Source organism: Astyanax mexicanus, chromosome 24 (assembly GCF_023375975.1).
Source record: "Astyanax mexicanus isolate ESR-SI-001 chromosome 24, AstMex3_surface, whole genome shotgun sequence".
Taxonomy (NCBI): domain Eukaryota; kingdom Metazoa; phylum Chordata; class Actinopteri; order Characiformes; family Acestrorhamphidae; genus Astyanax; species Astyanax mexicanus.
The window spans coordinates 7,532,336-7,553,487 of record NC_064431.1 but is presented as its reverse complement, the minus strand read 5'-3'; the positions used below and the strand labels follow the sequence as shown (position 1 = coordinate 7,553,487).

Here is a 21,152-nt window from a genome sequence, read left to right as displayed (position 1 = left end):
ATATGTGTGTAAATATATGCCAATTATATATATGTATAATTAAAATATGACTTTCTGGTCTCGATGTTGTAGGTTATAAGAGAAAGTTGCCATTTTCTTTACTGTGAAGAACTGCAATGACAGAACTTTGAGCTGGATTAAATTTTCCATGTAATAAAAAATAAACTGGAATTACGGATGCAGGGCTATTTCATTCTGTAGATAAATGAAAGCTTGATTAAACAATTGTTGTATTAGTCATATTGAAAAAGGGCTAGTTAATAAAATACAGGTAAACCTCATTCTTTTATAAGGGGGATATTTAGTTAACCCTCCTGTTATGTTCCATGTCAAATTGACTCATTTGTAAGTTTAAAGATATATTTGGAAAAATAGTTAAAAGTTTTTTTTTCAGTATAAAACGTCTTCTGCTTGCCTTAATTAGTGTAATCAACATATAATATGCAAATGGTTCATCTCACATATTTGCAACCAATCACCCCCTTCAAAAACTAAACCTAAAACAAAATTGCAATGCCATGTTATGTGGAACTAATGTTTTTTTTTTATGTTGGTCTTTTAAAAGTAATAAAGTAGTAAAACATTAAAATAGTTTAAACATGTATTTTTGAAGCATTACCTGTTAGAGGTAATGAACACCATTGCACTACATATTGATAAAATAATTATTATTAATGAAATATTTACACTGATGGTTAAACATGCATCAGGTCAATATGACCTGGAAACAGCATTGCTGTTCCTGACAAATTAACATAATAGGAGGATTAATAGGAAATGAAAGGTAGCACTTGCTGTCGGTGGGTTAGTGAAATGAATGCCAGGTACCAACAGTTACATTATCTTTTTAAATGAACATTACTATGCTATTTAAAATCAACACAACCTAACTGTTTTAACTGTTTGAAACTAAATAAAGTTTATTTTTCAGATATTTTTTCACAAATTCCCTCAAGTAAAATCAACTTATCAAATTCTAGAGTGTACTTTAAAAATTCATTGCAGCCAGAAAGCAGGACAGATAAAGTTCAAGCAGTAAAGAAAAACATGTCGATGCAGTGCTATTACAAGTAGTAGCATGAAATATCTTGGCTGGTCGGGTGGGCTTGCAGGTGTGCCATGATCTCTGGCTAGTTTAGCTATAGCCTTAGATGCCCTCACCCAGAGGAGCAGAGATGAGGAATGAGGTGGTCAGAAAGCAGCAGAAAAGATTTCAGCTCCAGCCTCGCTGGAGGCTTTGGCATTTGGCAGCAACTGAGCTGGAAACAGAGTTCACAACTCTCTAAAACTGAAAAACATTCTGAATCCACACAAACAAACCATACTGCTCAACTAACTACATAATTAATCAGTGAATTCAGCTTCTGAGGCACACCCATTGCTGACACAGGCGATCACATAATTTACATTCTAATCTGCGTTAGAAAAGCATTGCCAATTGAGTGGGACACTTTGGAGCAGAGGAAAGAAAAATCTAAAAGGAGATCTCAATATCTTAATATCTCTGTAGTTTCTTCAAGACAACAATGAGATCAGATTGGAAAACAAATGAGACCTTAGCATTTGTCTCCTATTGCTCAGAAGTGTCTAATTAGATAAAAAGCTCAATAATCTTACATGTGTCGCCTCTTGAGGTTTAGTATAGATCTCACTTAAGGCTCACATTATGCTCAGATGTACCAGAATAAAAACACAATTCTTTACTAAAGACTAAAAACAGGAGTCTCATTATAAAATCAACTATTTCTCATCCAAAGATGAAGAGCCTTTTAGTTTAGATGCTGCATACTACATATTGCATTCTAAAATATTTGCTACTGTTTTAAATGTGATACAGTTGTATATTAAAGTTTTAGCAAGTAAATTTGTACCGACACATTAGATATAATTTCTTTACTATGCAAAATTATTTTGGTTCAGGAGATAAAAGGTTTCAGAAAATCTGATTGGACAGTTGTTTGTGTTGATTGAATTGAATATGTTTAATTAGGGTTACAAAGCTTTAGTTCTTAACTTTTGAATGGTGTTGTTAGCTTTAGGGCAAAGGTGGCTCAGTGGTTGCAGCACTGGACAATCTATGACAAGGTTGCAGGTTTCATACCAAAGTTTGGAGGCTGTCAATGAATCTCCCGAGATCTCATATGTGTCTAAAACCAAATTCTCAGTTTGACTCCTTTAACCTCAGAAGTTTTCCATGTCTCATTTTTGTCTAATGCCATTTCTCCTAAACAATTTTAGGAGAAACATCTGTAACAAAGTTGATCTTTAAATTGAATCTTGGCACCCATAACCCTAAAAAAGTTCAATCATCAATACAAAGCATTCCCAGGTACGTAGAGGCTTTTGGAAAACCATCTATCTGAGTCAGAACTCACTCAGTGTAATCCAAGCAAATATATTGTCAAATAATATTATATATCTAAATAATAAGGCAATAATAATAATAATAAACACAACATGCACACAGACATCATAATAGTTAAAACAACAGAGATTTTTTTTTATCAATTTTAAACTTCTTTTATACCTTAGATTAATGTAGGTTGCTTTTGTTACAGTTATTTTAAGACCATTATATTTAAATAAGCATAGTTCTTATTGGATATCCAGGTTCAATAGTCTTTTCAGGTTGAAATACTGGTACACCTTCTAACAACATTGTGAATGGACACAGCTCAAGTGCTGAAAGCTGATTTTGCTGGTTATGTGACATCCCAACAAATATAATCCCAAAACAGGCAGTTTTAAAACTATAAATTTAAGTGTAAAAGATGTTTGTGATATGTTAAGAACTTTGCTTCATTGAGGTTGTGTATTGTCATGATCCTGTCGATACATCACGTATTGCATTACAGGGTTATAATTCAATGTATCAAAAAACATTGCGATACTATAAGAAAGACTGTATATTGTATATATAATGTGGTCATAATATAAAACACATCATCATATGCACAACATCTGATTAAAACTTTTCTACTTATGCAGTCAGAACAATGGAATCTGAAGACAGAGTACAACACTGCCATCTAGTGGTCGGTGTTTAAACAAAACAACGTGAACCACTGAAAATATTTCACTAATGGTAATACATGTATTTGAATATTTAAATATCACTCAGAGCCTGCCCAACAGCTGCAATGAGCATCATTGTGAGCAGTATCATTCTTTTATCAAAAAGTAATGATTAATTTAGCTGGTAAAAAAAAAGGTTAGCATTGCCAGTTAGCTGCTAGTTGGTCCTGTTGACACCAGCAGTCTGTTGACCCAGCGTAAGATGATTCATGTCATAACAACACTGGCAGAGTGACATCCATTATTAGCCATTGTGGCTAATCTGCTGTTGTGAGCTTCATAATAAAAGTCCAGCCAGATAATATTAATGAAAGAAATGTATACAAATGACAATAAAGAACATGCATTTTATTTTATTAGTTATTTTATTTTTTTTATTTTATTAGGACCTCACTACATACATTTTGATCAAAATATGCTCAGATATCTAAATGATTTTAATATTATATCATTTTTAAGCAGAGCTATACATTATTTTGCCATTTTAGGTGAATAAAGGTGCATCGAACTATAAAAATTGACTAATGTTGTAAGAGAGGCACAGTGTTTACAGCAGCTGGTACTGACTGATATTTGTTACAGAGAGCTGCATCAGTTTAATGCATTCAGGCTGAGCACAAACAGCAGAACAGTATAGACTACTGCAGCACTGATATGTCAATGTGTGATGGCTTTTAGACTGTTCATATTGATATCAGAATTATTTTGTTTCGACCTAAAATAAGAAATATATTGTGATATAAATTTATCAACCAACAGTACTGTAAAATATTAATCAAAAATAATATCACAATAATATTGTGTTTTTGAGAATTCATACAGGATTGCAAAACATGGTACTGTGATACTCTGATAAATCTGCATTTTCTTACACTTTTACACATCTTACCAAACAGCATCAGCTTCAGACTAAACTATAGTCAATGACTGGAAATGGAACACATTTTGTTGGAACACTTTAATTCTCAACTTTGTTGTTAAAATTAGCTTAAAAATTCTAACAATAAAAAAGCTCAGAAATTCTCTATAAGAATCTATTTTAATAAAATACAAAACTGCCTTGTAATGGCCAAAGTAATGGTTATAAATATACAAAAAAGTTTCTTCTCAAAAAAGCCTTTAGCTAAAGTGCACAATAAAAGGGAAGCTGACAGACAGCAACGAAAACTGCTGAACACCTGTTTTCTCACTGATAATACTGGATATAGGCTGTTGAGTAATGCTATTTAAAGAAACTGAAACTCTGTTAATCCTTATCATATTTGACCATTCATGAAAAAATAATCTAATAATATCTGACTTGCTTAATCTGGCATAAACATGCAGCTACAAACTGAAACATCAGCACTGCCTAGGCTCAACAGCAGATGCAGGGATTTCACCATGTATTTTTGAGTATCTCCCACACACCTACTGTATATATCCACTGCACTTCACACAAACACACACACACATACATATATACACATATACGGTGTGTTCTAACTTACATAACGACAGTGTCAGGCAAAAGCTTCTATTTCTAAAATGCCAACTTTCCAAAAGGACAGAACATTCTCATCTTCTGTCAATGGAATTATTACAGACCACTGTAACAGAGTGTTTTTACTGGTCCATTCATTCTGACACAATGCAAAAAACAATGGTGAGTCACACAATATCAAAATCTTTAAGCATTTATGTCATCACTGTATGGCATAACATTGTCACACTGGCATAAAAGCTTTTCATACATTAAGTCAGGCAATAATTCCCAATACTGATCCTGGAGACCTTCATGCCCTGCAAATATTATGCTTTTCCCTTCTCCCAACACATAATCTAAGCGACAGTCTACGTTTTTGGTGGTATTGTGTAAATGCACAGAGCATGCCAAAAAAGGTGTTACTTTTAAAACATGCCTTCTGGTACAATCTCTTAATCTGTTGATTTTAGTAAAGATTCTGTTAAGATTGTCTCTTTTATCTTAATAAATCTCTTCAGTCCTAATTCTGCATTTTTTTGGTTTAGCAGTAAGCAATGAGAATGAGCAGATGAAGACAAAGATGTAGTTTGTAGTTTTGATATCCCCATGTTCGCAGTAGCTCTTGTTTCAGCATCATTAGCTGCTCTACAGTTGCTCAGGTAATCAGTAGCTAAACATGTTTAAAACCAGAAGAACGTCCCGGAACCTACCAGACCACTGTTTTAAGAATATATCTGGCTTTGCAGCTTTGCAAGGGTCACAGAAGAACATTGATGCTGTTTGTCATGCAGTGACCATTGCTTCAATGACTGTGACTTAGATACAAACAGAGTGGACTGCAGTAGGTAAAGAAGAAGTGTTTGATATATCATCCACAAAATCAACTTATTGTGACAGACCTTCCAATATTCAAATTTGTCTTTCACAGTTTGCATGTGGTGTTAGAAATTGTGTACCTGTCAGGGAATTAAAGTCAGGAATATGAACAAAAATATGCTTATTAGTTGGACTGCACACAGCTAGCATTAGCTGACTTGTTTACTTGAACACAACTGTTTGGAATGACCCTACATGAAATATATCAATGCCAAATAAACTTGTCGAAATCGAATGTGTTTGTAGAGCTTTCAACTGGTGATATAAATTTGTTCAGTTTGCTCAATGATATAATGATAAGCATGTGTTGGGGTCTACAGTAAACAAACAGTATATGAATAAAAATGGAGACTGCATTATATGTCACAATTCCTACATTTGAGCTTCACAGGTTAACTGTATCCAATTACTAAACCGAAATATTATGGTTATATCAAACCACAGCCTCAGTATCGATTCACCGGTTCCACAACACCTCAGTACAGATTCTCACCTACAGATAATAATGTTATTAACCTTCCTGCCTCCCAGAAACACCTTCTACCGCGCAGTTTACTCTTTCATAAACAAGCTAAACCCGAGTTTTGTGTAACAATATGTGTATTGTTTATATACAGGAGAGATGTGGAGACGTTTTTTAAACGTTAAATATCCTTCCCAAATCAATTCGCCACGGAATGTAGCTCCAGTCAATCCGAATTCAATAATAAACCGGTTCAGCCGCGCAGAGAAGCCGCTGGATTCTCAAACCAGGATTACAATCGCCGTGTATTCCAGAAATAAGCAGATTAATACAGAAAATTAGCATTAAAACCGCCACCTACCTGCTTCTGTCCGTCACGCGCTCCGACCGTTTATTTCTGAAGGAGCAGCGCGCGCTGAGTCCCAGCACACAGAGAGAGAGAGAGGCTGAGTGAGAGAGAGAGAGAGAGAGAGAGAGAGAGAGAGAGAGAGAGAGAGAGAGAGAGAAGCGAACGAGGGAGAGAGAGGGAGTGTGTGTATGTGGTGTGTGTGTGTGTGTGTGTGAGAGAGAGAGAGAGAGAGAGAGAGAGAGAGAGAGAGAGAGAGAGAGAGAGAGAGAGAGAGAGAGAGAAAAGCGAGCAAGGGAGAGAGAGAGGGTGTGTGTCTGTGAGAGAGAGACAGAGAGACAGAGATTGTGTGTGTATGTGTGTGTGAGAGAGAGAGAAAGAAAGGGAGAGAGAGGTTGAGTGTGTATGAGAGTGAGAGAGAAAGAGAGAGAGAAGCGAGCGAGGCAGAGAGAGGGAGTGTGTGTGTATATGTGTGAGAGAGAGAGAAATAGAGAGAGAAATGGAGAGAGAGAGAAGCGAACAAGGGAGAGAGAGAGGGAGTGTGTGTGTATGTGTGTGTGTGTGTGTGTGTGAGAGAGAGAGAGAGAGAGAGAGAGAGAGAGAGAGAGGTTGAGTAGATGAACAAGAGAGGGAGAGAGAGGTTGAGTAGATGAACAAGAGAGGGAGAGAGAGGTTGAGTGTGTATGTGAGATAAAGAGAGAGAGAGAGAGAGAGAGAGTGTGTGTGTGTGTGTGTGTGTGTGTGATAGAGAGAGAGAGAGATTTGAGTAAGTGAACAAGAGAGGGAGAGAGATGCTGAGTGTGTGTATGTGTGTGTGGGAGAGAGAGTGAGAGAGAGAGAGATAGAGAGAGGCTGAGTAAATGAACATGAGAGAGAGAGACTGAGTGTGTGTGTGTATGAAAGAGATAGAGAAAGATAGAGGCAGTGAAGGAGGAAAAGGAAGAGAGAGAGAGAAAATTAATAAGAAAGAGGAAGAGAGAAAAGCGGGAGAGGAGGAGGAGAAAGAGGAAAGGGCTGCAGAGTGTGTGTGTGTTTCAGCTTTGATATTTCAGGGGTTGCACACCTTTACTAAGCCTGATGTCTAACCAGTGGTATGGAGCTGTGTGTGGAGGTGTGTGTGGATGGAGATATGTGTGGAGGTGTGTGTGAATGGAGCTGTGTGTGGAGGTGTGTGTGGTTGGAGATCTACGTGGAGGTGTGTGTGGATGGAGATATGCGTGGAGGTGTGTGTGGATGGAGCTGTGTGTGGAGGTGTGTGTAGATGAAGCTGTGTGTGGAGGTGTGTGTAGATGAAGCTGTGTGTGGAGGTGTGTGTAGATGAAGCTGTGTGTGGATGGAGATATGTGTGGATGGAGCTGTGTGTGAAGGTGTGTGTGGATGGAGATATGTGTGGAGGTGTGTGTGGATGGAGCTGTGTGTGGAGGTGTGTGTGGATGGAGGTGTGTTTGGAGGTGTGTGTGTGTGGATGGAGCTGTATGTGGAGGTGTGTGTGGATGGAGGTGTGTTTGGAGGTGTGTGTGGATGGAGATATGTGTGGAGGTGTGTGTGGATGGAGCTGTGTGTGAAGGTGTGTGTGGATGGAGATATGTGTGGAGGTGTGTGTGGATGGAGCTGTGTGTGGAGGTGTGTGTGGATGGAGGTGTGTTTGGAGGTGTGTGTGTGGATGGAGCTGTGTGTGGAGGTGTGTGTGGATGGAGGTGTGTTTGGAGGTGTGTGTGGGTGTAGATGAAGATGTGTGTGAAGTTGCTCTGTGAGAGATTCACAAACCAATAGATGGATGCATTATAGGGCAGGACAGGGCTAATCAACTAACCTTCGAGAGGATGCAGCTGCTAAGGAAGGTCTGGAATAAACAAATTAACATAGCATAAATGAATGGACACACTAAAGATCTAATACTTTTTTCTTATGTACACAAAAGGGCATATCCATAACTGGATCTAAATCTGGCCCATTGGCTGAGACAAACCATCCAGCAGTCACAGGTGTGGCATATCAAGATGCTGATTGGACACAGTGATTATTACACAGGTGTACCATGGGCTGGCCATAATAAAAGGTCACTCTAAAATATGAAGTTGTACAATGGCTGTGAGAAGTTGCTGGATATCATCAGGAACTGAAACCCGCTGTTGTAAACGCCGATCCAGAGCTTTCCAAACGTGCTCTGAGTATGCTGGCCACAAACAAACTGGGAACTAGGTACAGATCCTCGCAACAGAGTTGTCCATTATTATGCTGCAACACGAGTTTTTGGTCATGAATGAATGGCACAACAATGGGCCTCATGATCTCACACGGTATCTCTGTGCTTTCAAAATTCCATCCAAAAAATGCAGCTGTGTACGTCGTCCATAACATACGCCTGCCCATACCATAACACCACCGCCACCATGAGCCACTCCATTCACAACATTGACATCAGCAAACCACTCAACAACACGATGCTATTCACAGTACAGTAAAAAATGGGATTAATCGCGCAGGGCGGTCCAGCGGTCTAAATCGCTGCCACTATGAGCGGGAGGTTGCCGGTTCGAACCCCCGCTCATGCAGCTTTGCCATCTAGCTGAGAGGGATTGGCGCTCAGAATTGGCCCTGCTCCCTCCGGGGGTGATGTCCACAGAACAGGGTGTCTGTGAGCTGATGTACAGGAACCGAGTCGCTGCGCTTTCCTCCGAGTGCGCTGTGATGCTACTCAGCTCGAAAAGAAGCAGTGGCTGGCTTCACATGTATCGGAGAAAGCATGTGCTAGTCTTCACCCTCCTGGTGTGTTGGGGCATCACTAGTGATAGGGGGGGTGTCCTGATGAGTGGGTTGGGTAATTGGCCATGCAATTTGGGGAGAAAATGGGTAGAAATTGAAATAAAATGATAAAAACATTAAAATTAATCCATAAAAACAAAACACCTCTACATTGTACCGGACGACATCGAAATTGGAAATTGCCCACTCAAATCGGTTACGATGACGAACTGCAGTCAGGTGGAGCCCCCCATAAGGACGACAAGCATGCAGATGAGCCTCCCTGAGACGGTTCCTGACAGTTTGTGCAGAAATTATTTGGTTATATAAACCGATTGTTACAGCAGCTCAGGGTTACAGACAATCTTGGAGGTGAAGATGTTGGATCTGTAGGTTCTATGTTGGTGTGGTTACATGTGGTCTGCAGTTTTGAGACCGGTTGGATGTACTGCCAAATTCTCAGAAACACCTATTGTGGCCAGCCCAGGGTACACCTGTGTAATAATCACTGTGTCTAATCAGCATCTTGATATAGCACACCTGTGACTGGTGGATGGTTTATCTCAGCAAAGAAGAAGTGCTCACAAACACAGATTTAGACTCAATTGTTGTAAACAAAATTTGAGAGAAAAAGGCCTTTTGTGTACATAGGAAACGTCTTAGATCTTTGAGTTCAGCTCATGAAAAATGTGAGTAAAGCTAAAAGTGTTTATATTTTTGTTCAGTCAGTGTATATGTAGTGTTATAATATTTTACCTCCAAACAAAACACACTGATTGGTTGCCTTCAAGGGGAGCTACCAGCATATGTATCTATATCTGCTATATCTGAGATATATATTAGATACGTATGCTGGGAGCTCCCCTTAACGGCAACCAATCAGTGTGTTTTGTTTGAAGTAATATTGAAGCACTGTTGTAAGTCGCTCTGGATAAGGGCGTCTGCTAAATACAGTAAATGTAAATGAGGTACAATATTATAACACAGGTTCTGACTAATAAAACTAAACCTAAACTAAACCTATTTTAGCTATCTTTAGGTGAGCAGTTAACCGTGCACCGTGTAGCTTGATTTAGGGCGCATCAGTGTGTCTTTGCTCTTGTACTGACAGGAAAATATGCCTTTTTTATCTTTCTGGACGTGTGCAATGCTTTTCTGCAGAAGAAACTGACCTCTTTGTTCACATTGTGAAGTTGCGCGAGCAGGTAATTAATGGGAACAGCAATTTTATTTTGTATTCTGTTTATTGTTGACGTAAAAGTTAGGTTTGTGCACGGCTGTGAGTCCATGTTTGCATTAACACGCCTGGGTGTACTCGAGTTGGACACACATGGTGCACCTGTGTTGCCAAGATCACAATGATTGTGGGACTGATAGCATTTGTCTAGGTTGTATTCAATCAGTGGCGCACCTGTGTTTTCCTTTGCCAAGATAGTAATACGCCAGAAATTTCGATAGATTTAGGCATAGATATATTTTTGAGCATTGTTGCTGTTTAAACAATGCAGGCAGAAAGCATGACAATAGACTCTTGACTAAGCTTTAGTCTTCATTAAGTCTTAAATGGGAGCGTGATTCATGCTCTGGCCAAATATCACTGCTTTACTAAGATGAGATTGTTTTAAATTTGTGTAGGATGAATACAGTCTCTTTGAAAAACAGAAGTGTGCTTTGTGACCATGGAAAGGAATTAAGGCAGATCTAAAGGGAAAAGAGAAAAAGGTTCTAGTTTTGTTGTGTTTATTACCTCTTAACTGCAAGACCTTGTGTTTTCTTGGATCGTAATTCTGTTTTATTAACTGTTTTGATTTATTTTGAGACACTTTAATTACCTAATATATGGAATTTATAGACCCATTAGTAATTGTAATAAGGAATTAAATAAATGAACACCACTGGAAGTTTTGGGCAGTGTAGCCCAATAGTTTAAGTGAAAAAACAACCACTGGTAAGCAAAGAAGAACTCACTTATGGCTGTAGAAAGAGTTTTGCACCCATTTTAGCTGTTTACACTGCCTCATGGAATCATGTTTGGAAGATTGATTTGGAAGTTGCTAAACTAGGAACATGTTTTAAACATATTCCTTAACTATGCTAACAGTTTTTTTCTGTTCTTGTCTTTGTTGTTTCTCAAATCCTCAGAAATACAGTGCTGGGTCAGCAACCAGACTGGTTTGATGTGAAATAGACCAGTGTAGGAAAACTATGCAAACTACCTCTTTTTACAGATTTGTTTAGAGTGGTGGTGAGGGGGAACTGGAGGTTGCAATGTCTGCAACACAAAAAGCCATTTTATTTACTGCCCAGAATCACCAGTGATGCAGCATGTGTCTTTTTTTAGAGCTAATTATTGCCAACAGTATTCACTAACCCATACTATTCATTGAACTCAGATGTTGCAATTACTTCCATGGCTACATGTGTATAAAAGCAAACACCTAGTCATGCAGACTGCTTATATTAACATTAGTGATAGAATAGGTCTCTTTCAGGAGCTCAGTGAACTCCAGTGTGGTATCGTGATTGAGTGCAGCACCTGTCACAAGTCGTGAAATTTCCACCTCACTACTAAATATTCCACAGCCAACTGTCAGTTATTTATAACACAGTGGAAGAGACTGGGAACGACAGCACAGAGAAACCAACTTTCTGCAGAGTCACTACACCAATCACTAGACACCTCCAAACTTCATGTAGCTTCAGGGTTCATCACTACACACCTCCAAACTTCATGTAGCTTCAGAGTTCATCACTACACACCTCCAATCTTCATGTAGCTTCAGAGTTCATCATCACTACACACCTCTAAACTTCATGTAGCTTCAGAGTTCATCACTACACACCTCCAAACTTCATGTAGCTTCAGAGTTCATCACTACACACCTTCAAACTTCATGTAGCTTCAGAGTTCATCACTACACACCTTCAAACTTCATGTAGCTTCAGAGTTCATCACTACACACCTCCAAACTTCATGTAGCTTCAGATTAGTTCATCACTACACACCTCCAATCTTCATGTAGCTTCAGATTAGATTAAGAACAGTAGAGTTTAGAGAGACTCATGGAATGAGTTTCCATGGCCGAGCAGCTCCATTCAAGCTATACGTCACACAATGTAAACTATCCTAAAACACTATCTCAGGTAACATTTCAGGTAATATCTTTCTATGAGGGGTAATATCTTTCTCTGTGAGAGGTATAACAATTTTCAAAACTTGTGAACAACTGTGCTGTGCTGTGCACCCAACCACAGAATCACAAGATCACCAGGGAGTCCGTGGATCATTCTGAATAGGCCGTGTTGCACTGTAGGGCGCAGCATATTCTGCACATTGCTCTGACGGCATGCTGGGATACTTAACCAAAGCCGTGTGTCATATGGGTATCTTTGGCATGCTGGAGAAATTCACGTTTCCAACAGAGCTGCATACACAAGACATTTCCATTCATACAGTTGTCTTGCTCTGACATTCAGCCATATATAGCTGAGAAATACTGTGAAGTGCATACAGTTGCAAGAAAAAGTATGTGAACCTTTGGGATTACTTGGATTTCTGCATAAATTAATTATTAAATGTGTTCTGATCTTCATCTTAATCACAACAATAGACAAACACAATCTGCTTCAACTAATACCACACAGAAATTATATGTTTGCATGGTTTTATTGAGCACAACATGTGGATTTAATAACCGGTTGACCCTACGTTGGCAATAACCTCAACCAAACGTCAGTCAGTCAACCTGCACAACAGTCAGGAGTAATTTTGGATTATTCTTCTTCACTAAACTGTTTCAGCTCAGTAATATTTTTGGGATATCTGGTGTGAAATGCTCTCTTGAGGTCATGATGCTACAACATCTCAACTGGGTTGAGGAGGTCAAGACTCTTCAGAAGGCGTATTTTCTTCTGTTCTGTTTTATTCAGTTGTTGAATTATTTCCATGTTTTGGGTCGTTGTCCTGTTGCATCATCCATCTTTGTTGAGCTTCAGTTGGTGGACAGGTGGTCTTAGGTTTTTGTGCTCACTGTGAATGTTAACTAAATGTTAACTAAACTAAGTGTTCAATAAAACCATGCATACATATAATTAGTGTGTGTTATTAGTTTAAGCAGGCTGTTTATCTATTGTTGCGACTTAGATGAAGACCAGAACACAATTAATGACCAATTTATGCAGAAATCCAAGTAATCCCAAAGGGTTCACATACTTTAAAAAAGTAAAAAGGATGTGCCCCATACAGATTTATTTTCTTTTTGCTTTATCATACTTACATTTTAATATCAGACAAACATAACCTGAGTAAATATAAATGGTTTATAGGATTTTTTAAATTATCATTTCATTTATAAAGGGGAAAAAAATATCCAAACCAACCTTGCCCTATGTGAAAAAGTATTTGCCCCTAAGCCTAATAACTTGGTTGTGCCATCCTTGCCTGCAGCAACAACTTCAAACAAGCTTTCCATCTATTACAGCAAATTTACCCGGCCCTAAAGCAGTAAAGCAGCTCCAGACCATCACACTAACGCCACCATGTTTAACGTTCAGCATTAGGTTCTTTTTCTGAAATTATGTGTTAGTTTTACACCAGATGTAACGGGACCCACACCTTCCAAAAAGATCCGCTTTTGTCTTGTCAGTCCAAAGAATATTTACCCAAAGTCCTTTTTGTATAGCAGTGGTTGAAAAAGAAATGGAGACCATTTTTGCCCAGTCTCTTTCTTATTATTGAATAATGAATACTGACCTTAACTGAGGTAATTGAAGCCTGCAGTTGTTTAGATGTAGTTCCTGGTTATTTTTGAACCCTCTGGATGAGTTGTTCATGCCCTTTTGGAGTAATCGATAGGTGGTTTATTCCTGGGAAGTTTCACCACTGTTTCATATTTTTTTTCATTCGCTCACTGTGGTCCAGACTGATAGATGTCAATAACTTTGTTTTCTCATATTTTCTTGATTTTTTATTTTAGATCAGGGTATAATGTGTTGCTTTTTGAAAGCTTTTATCTGCTTCATGTTGTCAAACAAGTTCTATTTAAGTGATTTCTTGGTTCTACAGGTCTGGCAGTATTCAGGGCTGCTTGTGGTGTGTAAAATTGTAGACAGCTTTTAATTTATTTTTCACAGTACTGTATATATATATATATATATATATATATATATATATATATATATATTTATATTTATACATATATGTCCTCACATACAGTCCAGTTCCTCTGCCATTGTTGCCTCTTGCTGTTATTCATTCAGCTGGCTCATTCTTATAACAGTGGCAGCTCTCAAGAGGACCTCCACTTGGCTGTATCTTTTTGATGGTTGATAGACTGCAGGTCGATTTATCCACAAGACTCCTGTAAGTGCTGTCAAGCATCGTCTTCTGTAGATATTGCTTTAAAAGCCTTTAAAAGCTTTAACACACATGAGTTGCTGAGCACCAATCTTTACTGCTGGCAATTATTTATTTTAGGTATTGAGAAAAATTGCATCATACCTTACATTCTCTAAAACCCTTACATTATACCGTTCTTCTTCTTCTCCTCAAGACGTTCTAGTGTAGCAAGAAGCTTTAAATCAGGTACAGGGAAAAGAAGATTGATCCTAAAGGCTTGATCTATTTTAGTCTAGCAACCAATACTAGAGAGTTAATCTATTCTTCCTTTTTTACTTTTTTCTTTTCTTCTACCTACAACTCCCACATGTTCTGAGCTGCTCTCTTCTGCCTGCCTGATGCAAGATGGTGCAAGTTCATTCATGGTTGGGTGCTGGTGCCTGCCTACCCCCTGTATCAGCCTCTCCTCATGAGCTAATTAACCAATCATCTCAATCCCAATCCAATTTCTGTTTTTCTTCACATGGTTCCTTCCCAAAAATACACACTCTTATGCATGTCCAGCACAATGCATGGAAGACATTTTTGTCAATTGTCTTGATGTCTTTTTTCAAACATGCACAACTTGAACCTGTGCAAGGTAACTCTTGGTCTTTCCTTTTTAGGGGCAGTCCTTTTATCATAACGTTTTTGATGGTTTTTGTGACTGCACTTAAGGATACTTTCAAAGTTCTTGAAATGTTTTAGATAAACTGACCTTTCTTAAGGTAACTTATTTTCTTTATTAGTTGAGTAGTTCTTGCCATAACATGGATTAGAACATTACTTAAATAGAGCTATTCACTGTATACCTGTAACTCTACCTCTTCACTACTTTACAACTGATGATCTCAAACACATTAAGAGACAAGAAATTCAAGTAATTAACTCTTGATGATTTTAGCACAGTTGGATCTTCTTTCCACACTTTAATAAGATGTGGCCACACCCTAGGATCCCATTCCCATGCCTTTAAAAAGTCGTGGCCACGCATTTTTATTTGTTTTAACATGATGTCACTTTAGGGGCTCCATACACAACCTGGTTGCATCCAGAAACTTTTGCTACTGCTCCTCTCCTACCCCGGAAGAAGGTGGAAGGAGCTGTAAAACGCTCACGTTTACCTTACCCTTAATACTGCCCAGTCTGTCACAGCTGTCACAAATCAATCACAAATAGTACAGTTCTGAAATGTTGCCAAATATTTAATCATACAATATTTTATTTTATCAGATAAAGAGTTTCTGGTGGAGTTTCCTGAAGTTTCCAGTAGATTCTGCCCAGAGGGTCTTATGCCTGGATCACACTACATGATTTTAGCCCGATTTTGACCCGGTTTTGTCGGTGCCGACAAATTGCATGCGTCTGATCAGAATTTCAGTGTCACGAGCGTCACTGAGTCATTGTAGTGTGACACAGTTAAAGAGCGGTAACTTGACGTGAGCGCCCGACGGAAAGACTAGCATGTTAGAATTTTTTGTATTTTATCATCTAGTTTGACATGCTGCTCCGCGACACGCTCCCTGACGCTGACCAATAGGAAGACAGAGCGTTCTGTGGTGCACAGATGTAAACACGGGAAAAGAAAGCAGGGAGGTGCTCCTGCAGTTCACTAGACCAGCGAAACAGAAAAAAAATCTAATATAATAATCTCTGGAGTAAACAAAGCATATGATCCTCTTTGAGCCCACAGACGCTTTTCCCTCTTTTTTAAATTTTTCTAAGAACAAAAGCACATCACGCAAAGGGCTTCTGTAGCCGTGATTGTCAGATTCTATGCTTCTCCTCCGCGATGACCTACGAACTCACGTGAGGATGCATACGATGATTAGTCTGTGACTAAAATGTAGTGTTGCCAGTCCCAAAAATACCTGCGTAATAACTGCTTAATCTGACATAGTGAACATTGTGAGAGACAAAAATGTCATGTAGTCTGAGCTTGGCATTAGAATATAAAACTTTTGGAGTGCCATTACTGTGGTCATACTTAAAGACCACACAAGTACAATTTTTTTAAATGAATGAATTATATATTAATTCATTTGTTTACTGATTTTTTAAATACATTTTGTAGAAATAATGCAACTGTATAAAACCCCAAAACTAAAATGAGAGTAGAACATATATATATAATTACTTTTTATCAGCAAATAAAAAACAAAATAACACACAAGGCTTCTGCTTTTATCTAATTTATGTAATTTATCCAAAATTCATTATCATTTTACAAACCTTTCCTGTCCAATGAAAAACCGGTATCTCCAAAACAGCACTTTACAGGAGAGAGAAAAAAATGTCTAAACTTTAAATGTAAGTCAATATAAAAAAGGTTTCTTTCAGGTCATTTTGAAGCGTTTCTATTGGTCAAAATTAACAAAAATGTAAATACTTGTTTTTTTTTTCATTGGACAGCAACAAAATGTAGTATTTTGCTCCCAATAGGACTTTAAACATCCATAAATAAAAAATTAAAAGAATGGCTGCTTGCATCAGCTGTGATTGGCTGGGCAGTATTACGGTGAGCTAATAGCATGTATTGTGATTGGTTCAGTTCATCAGTGGTCAACATCCTATTAAAATGGATCTGTTTATATAAAAAAAGGCTAATAAAACTGAAGCTCTCATTTATTTTTGGCTCTTTCCTATAAATACGATTAAGTACCAGCATCAGTATCAGCAATCACAGAATTGTTTTGTGATTAATCCAATTAATTTGAATCGATTGACTCCACCAACAGAAAAATGTCATCAGTGTAGGACTACTGTATACCTGTGAGCTCTATGGTTCATTGCAGAAGCCTATATGAGGGACCATATGGTAAAGAATGTGTATGTTGCTACAGAGGCATTTTGCCATAAGGTTTGAAACCCCAGTGACTGATGTGTTTCAGGTCTGATGGGTTTTCCATCGTTCGGTCCTGTACGAGTTTAGCGTGGAACAACAGCTTGTGCTTTAAACCAAGAGGAGATATGTAAATAATGGCAGTCCGGTTTCAAGTGCCTGTGTCCAACAGTGTAGTCTACATGCGTCACTGCATGTTTACCTTCTGATGGCTCTTTAGTGGAAAAGTACAGCTGCATGAAGTTCACCGGCCCAGACAGGGAAGAAACTGATGAGAACTATAAGTTCAAATCTAGAGTTTATGGTATCTTTTCGATCATCTAACTCATTTACGAATATTAGATAAAGACAATACATGTAAACACTCCACAAAGCTTTTAAATAATCATTTATTCAAAACGTAGGTCATCCATGTAAAAAAGTAATTGCCCCCCATATACCTAATAAACTATTAATTTTCTACCCTAAGGAGTAGCGACTACATTCAAACATTCACAATGACATTTTTTATTTTGCCCTATTCTTATTTCCCGAACTGATTTTAGTCTTTCTTGTGTATTTTGGGTCATTGTCCTGTTGCATAAACCAACTGCACTGCACTGATGGTGCACATTTTTCTTCAAAATGTTCTAAAAGAAATAAAAATTCATGGTTCTATTAATGACATAAATTCATCCAGGTCCTGCAAAAAACTAAGCAGCATCAAACCATCACACTACCACCACCATTTTTAAACATTTGAATACTTGTATAGTAATGTTGGTATAATGTATATTGGTGGAATAATAATAATAATAATAATAATAATAATAATAATAATAATAATAATAACAACATTTATTTATAAAGCACCTTTCATACATTAAAATGCAGCTAAAAGTGCTGTACAGAGAGGAAATCAGAAGAAAAAGGAAAATGGTAAAGGAAAAAACAGTTAACAAATGAAATGAACAATTAAGATAAGAAATAACAGAAAACAAAATAACAAAATAACACAAATTGTAAAATTGTAAAAAGAGCAAAAATAATCATAATAATAATAATAATATTTATAATAATAATAAAATCAGGTAAAATTACAAAAGGTTGTGACTATGATATTTTAAAATAAATAAGTTAAAACAAAAAATAACAAAGATGTAAGTCGATACATATATAGATGTATAATAATACAAATGGCACAGTTATTAAAACAAAGTTTATAAAAAATGTCTTTTTAAAACTGTTTAACTACTGCTGCTTATCTGATCTCAACTGGTAAGCTGTTCCATTTATTTGTAGCATAAAAACAAAATGCTGCTTCCCCACTTCTCTTCTCTTCTTATTAACTTTAGGTACTTTAAGCAGACTGGAAGTGCTAGGTCTTAAGGAATGACTGGGATCCTAAGGAGTTCTGTAATATGTGATGGTGCCAATCCATTCAAAGCCTTAAAACTGATAGCAGTATTTTAAAATATATTTTAAAAGAGACTGGAAGCCAGTGTTATGATGCCAGAACTGATGTAATGTGTTCTCTCTGCTGTGTTGCTGTTATAACCCTGGCTGCAAAGTTCTAGACAAGTTGCAACCAAGTTGCAAGTTGGTAGAGCAGCAAATAGAGAAATACAGTAATCAATTTGTGTAAAAAACAAAACCGTGGCAGGCTAATGAAAGGTATAACACAAGAAATGTGAAAATGGTTCCATTAATTATAACATACCATTGTCCATGTTTCCACATCTGACAACAAATAAACTTTTCTAATCATTTCTTTAATAAACAGTGAACTACCACAATTTAGCTTTATATATTTTTTTAAACTACAAGTGAAGTAATAAACTTCCTTATAAAGATGTTTAAAAAACATCTACATCTACAAATAGTTAAAAATAATATTTTAATATTCTTACTACTATCTTATGAGAAAAAAAAATATTTCAAATGCCTTCACTTGGCAAGACATCATATTTACTCAGCGCACAGAAAATATTCAAAACATATATCAAAAAAATTCACACATACACACATATTACCTATTACTGTATATAGTGCTGCAAAAGCTACTTAAATAAAGCTCTATGCATTCCTCATAAAAGGAAAAGGTCATGTGCTGCTGTGAACTTTGCATAGACACTCTAAACAAGCACTGCTCCCCCATTTATAATGAATGTGTTTGATAGAACTGCACTGATAATGAACTGTAGCTCTTCAGATACATACGCTTTTAATGCACCAAGATCCATAAGGCCAGACATTACCAACTGATTATTATATAAATCACTGCAGGATGTGACACATTAGTCCATTAATCGCGGGCTGGTCTCCTCCCCACACAGTCCTGAGAGTGCAGCTCTGCTATTGACTGTCCATAGTCTTCAGCATTCATGATTTATTCAGAGCGGCTTCTCTTTGAAGTGGAAAAGCTGTAAGTTGCTGGTCTTTTGCTGAGAGTTGCATTCAGGCAAGTGAGATCCGCAGTGCTTTAAATGTTGTTCTGGGTTCTTTTGTCACCTCCTGGATGAGTTGTCCATGGCCTTTTGGAGTAATTTCGGAAAGCCATTTCACTAGTGTTCCATGTTTTCTCCATTTGTGAATAATAGCTCTGACTGTGGTCTACTGTAGGCCCAAAGCTTTAGAGATGATTTTTCTTTTTTTTTTTACCTTTTTCAGACTGATCAATAGCTTTTTTTCATTTGTTCTTGAATTTCTGCAGATCAGATTTCCTGATTCTGGCAGTAATCAGGCCTGGTTGTGGTCAGTAGTGAAATTGAACTCAGCTTTCCAAAAAGTGTGATTAATCACAGTTAATTTATTTTTTACAAAGGACTGGATTGGTTTGGATAATTTTTTTTTACATGAATTGCCATTAGAACTATAAGGCCAAATGTGTCAAGTAATGAAGCACAAATACTTTGTTACCTTATTTAAGTATTAATTTCAATTATCTAAACTTTACTGGAGTCATTATTCTTTGGATGATTTTTACTTCTACTTCTTATATTTAAAAAAAAAATAGCCTCTTTACTCCTATTTTATTTCAGCTTGTTTTCATTCTCGCTTCTCATCATTCAACAAAAAAAAACGTATCTTGATTAATCTCTCCATCCTGATCGAGTAAACCTGATCGAGTAAATCTGCACCCTCCCACCCCCCAACACACACACACACACACACACACACACACACACACACTCCAGCAAGAACATAGCAGACGTATGTAGCCTAGTATGAAGATGATCCGTGCAGAGGCTCAAGAGAACTCCAGACAATCATCCAACTAAGCTTTAACTTTAATATATTTACATTCTACCAAAATACATTTATTTACAATGGGCAAATATGCAGCCAAACAAGAAACAGCCTAGTGCATCTCAAATTTATCATCCTTAACATTTTAATATTTTAACATTATAGTCATTATGGCTTTTAGAAAAGTGTGTTTTGGGGAGTGAGGGTAGTGCACTCTAGGACCCTGTGTAAGCTCTTGTTCTTAATAGTATTTTTTCTCCTTAAATTACGTTTACTTTTATACTTTAATTAGTTTTGAAACCAAAACTTATGCACTTATAAAGTCTAAATGACTGGAATGGCTCCCTATTTACGTCTTAGGGCACTATTGAGAATTTTGGGTGTCCGAAACGCAAAGTGGAACTCCAACAATGCATCAGAATATTATAGTAAATATTGTAGCTACTACTTGATCTTAATGTGAATCAGAATGATTTGCACATCTCACTACTTATCTTTGCTCTTTTATTTATTTGATTGTTACCTGATTACTAGCTATAACATGCTGCATTTTTTATTTGCATTCTCTTTTTCTGATCTGGAGTTGTAGAATACAAACATTTATAGTTTACTCTGGCCTTGTGATTTTTGGGGTAAGATTAGGGCTGGGCGATTAATTGATTTTATCGTTTAATTCGAATTTACAGTTAAGGACGATGTGTTTTTATGAAAATCGTTTTTCTCTGAGTTTTAATT

At 37.2% G+C, this 21,152-nt stretch overlaps 1 protein-coding gene across 8 annotated transcripts in view; it reads right to left on the bottom strand.

Annotated features, from left to right (window-relative positions):
- LOC103021633 (band 4.1-like protein 1) overlaps positions 1-6,675 on the bottom strand; it is a 223,213-nt gene extending 216,538 nt beyond the window's left edge. For 4 of the 8 annotated variants that reach the window (XM_022682337.2, XM_022682340.2, XM_022682343.2 and 1 more), the window contains exon 1: positions 6,241-6,674. The gene's annotated coding sequence lies outside the window, so the exon portion shown is untranslated. Of the gene's footprint in view, positions 1-6,240 lie in introns of all 8 variants that reach the window. The other 4 variants (XM_022682344.2, XM_022682341.2, XM_022682345.2 and 1 more) reach the window with 4 other exon arrangements.
- Between the last annotated feature and the right edge of the window lie 14,477 nt (positions 6,676-21,152).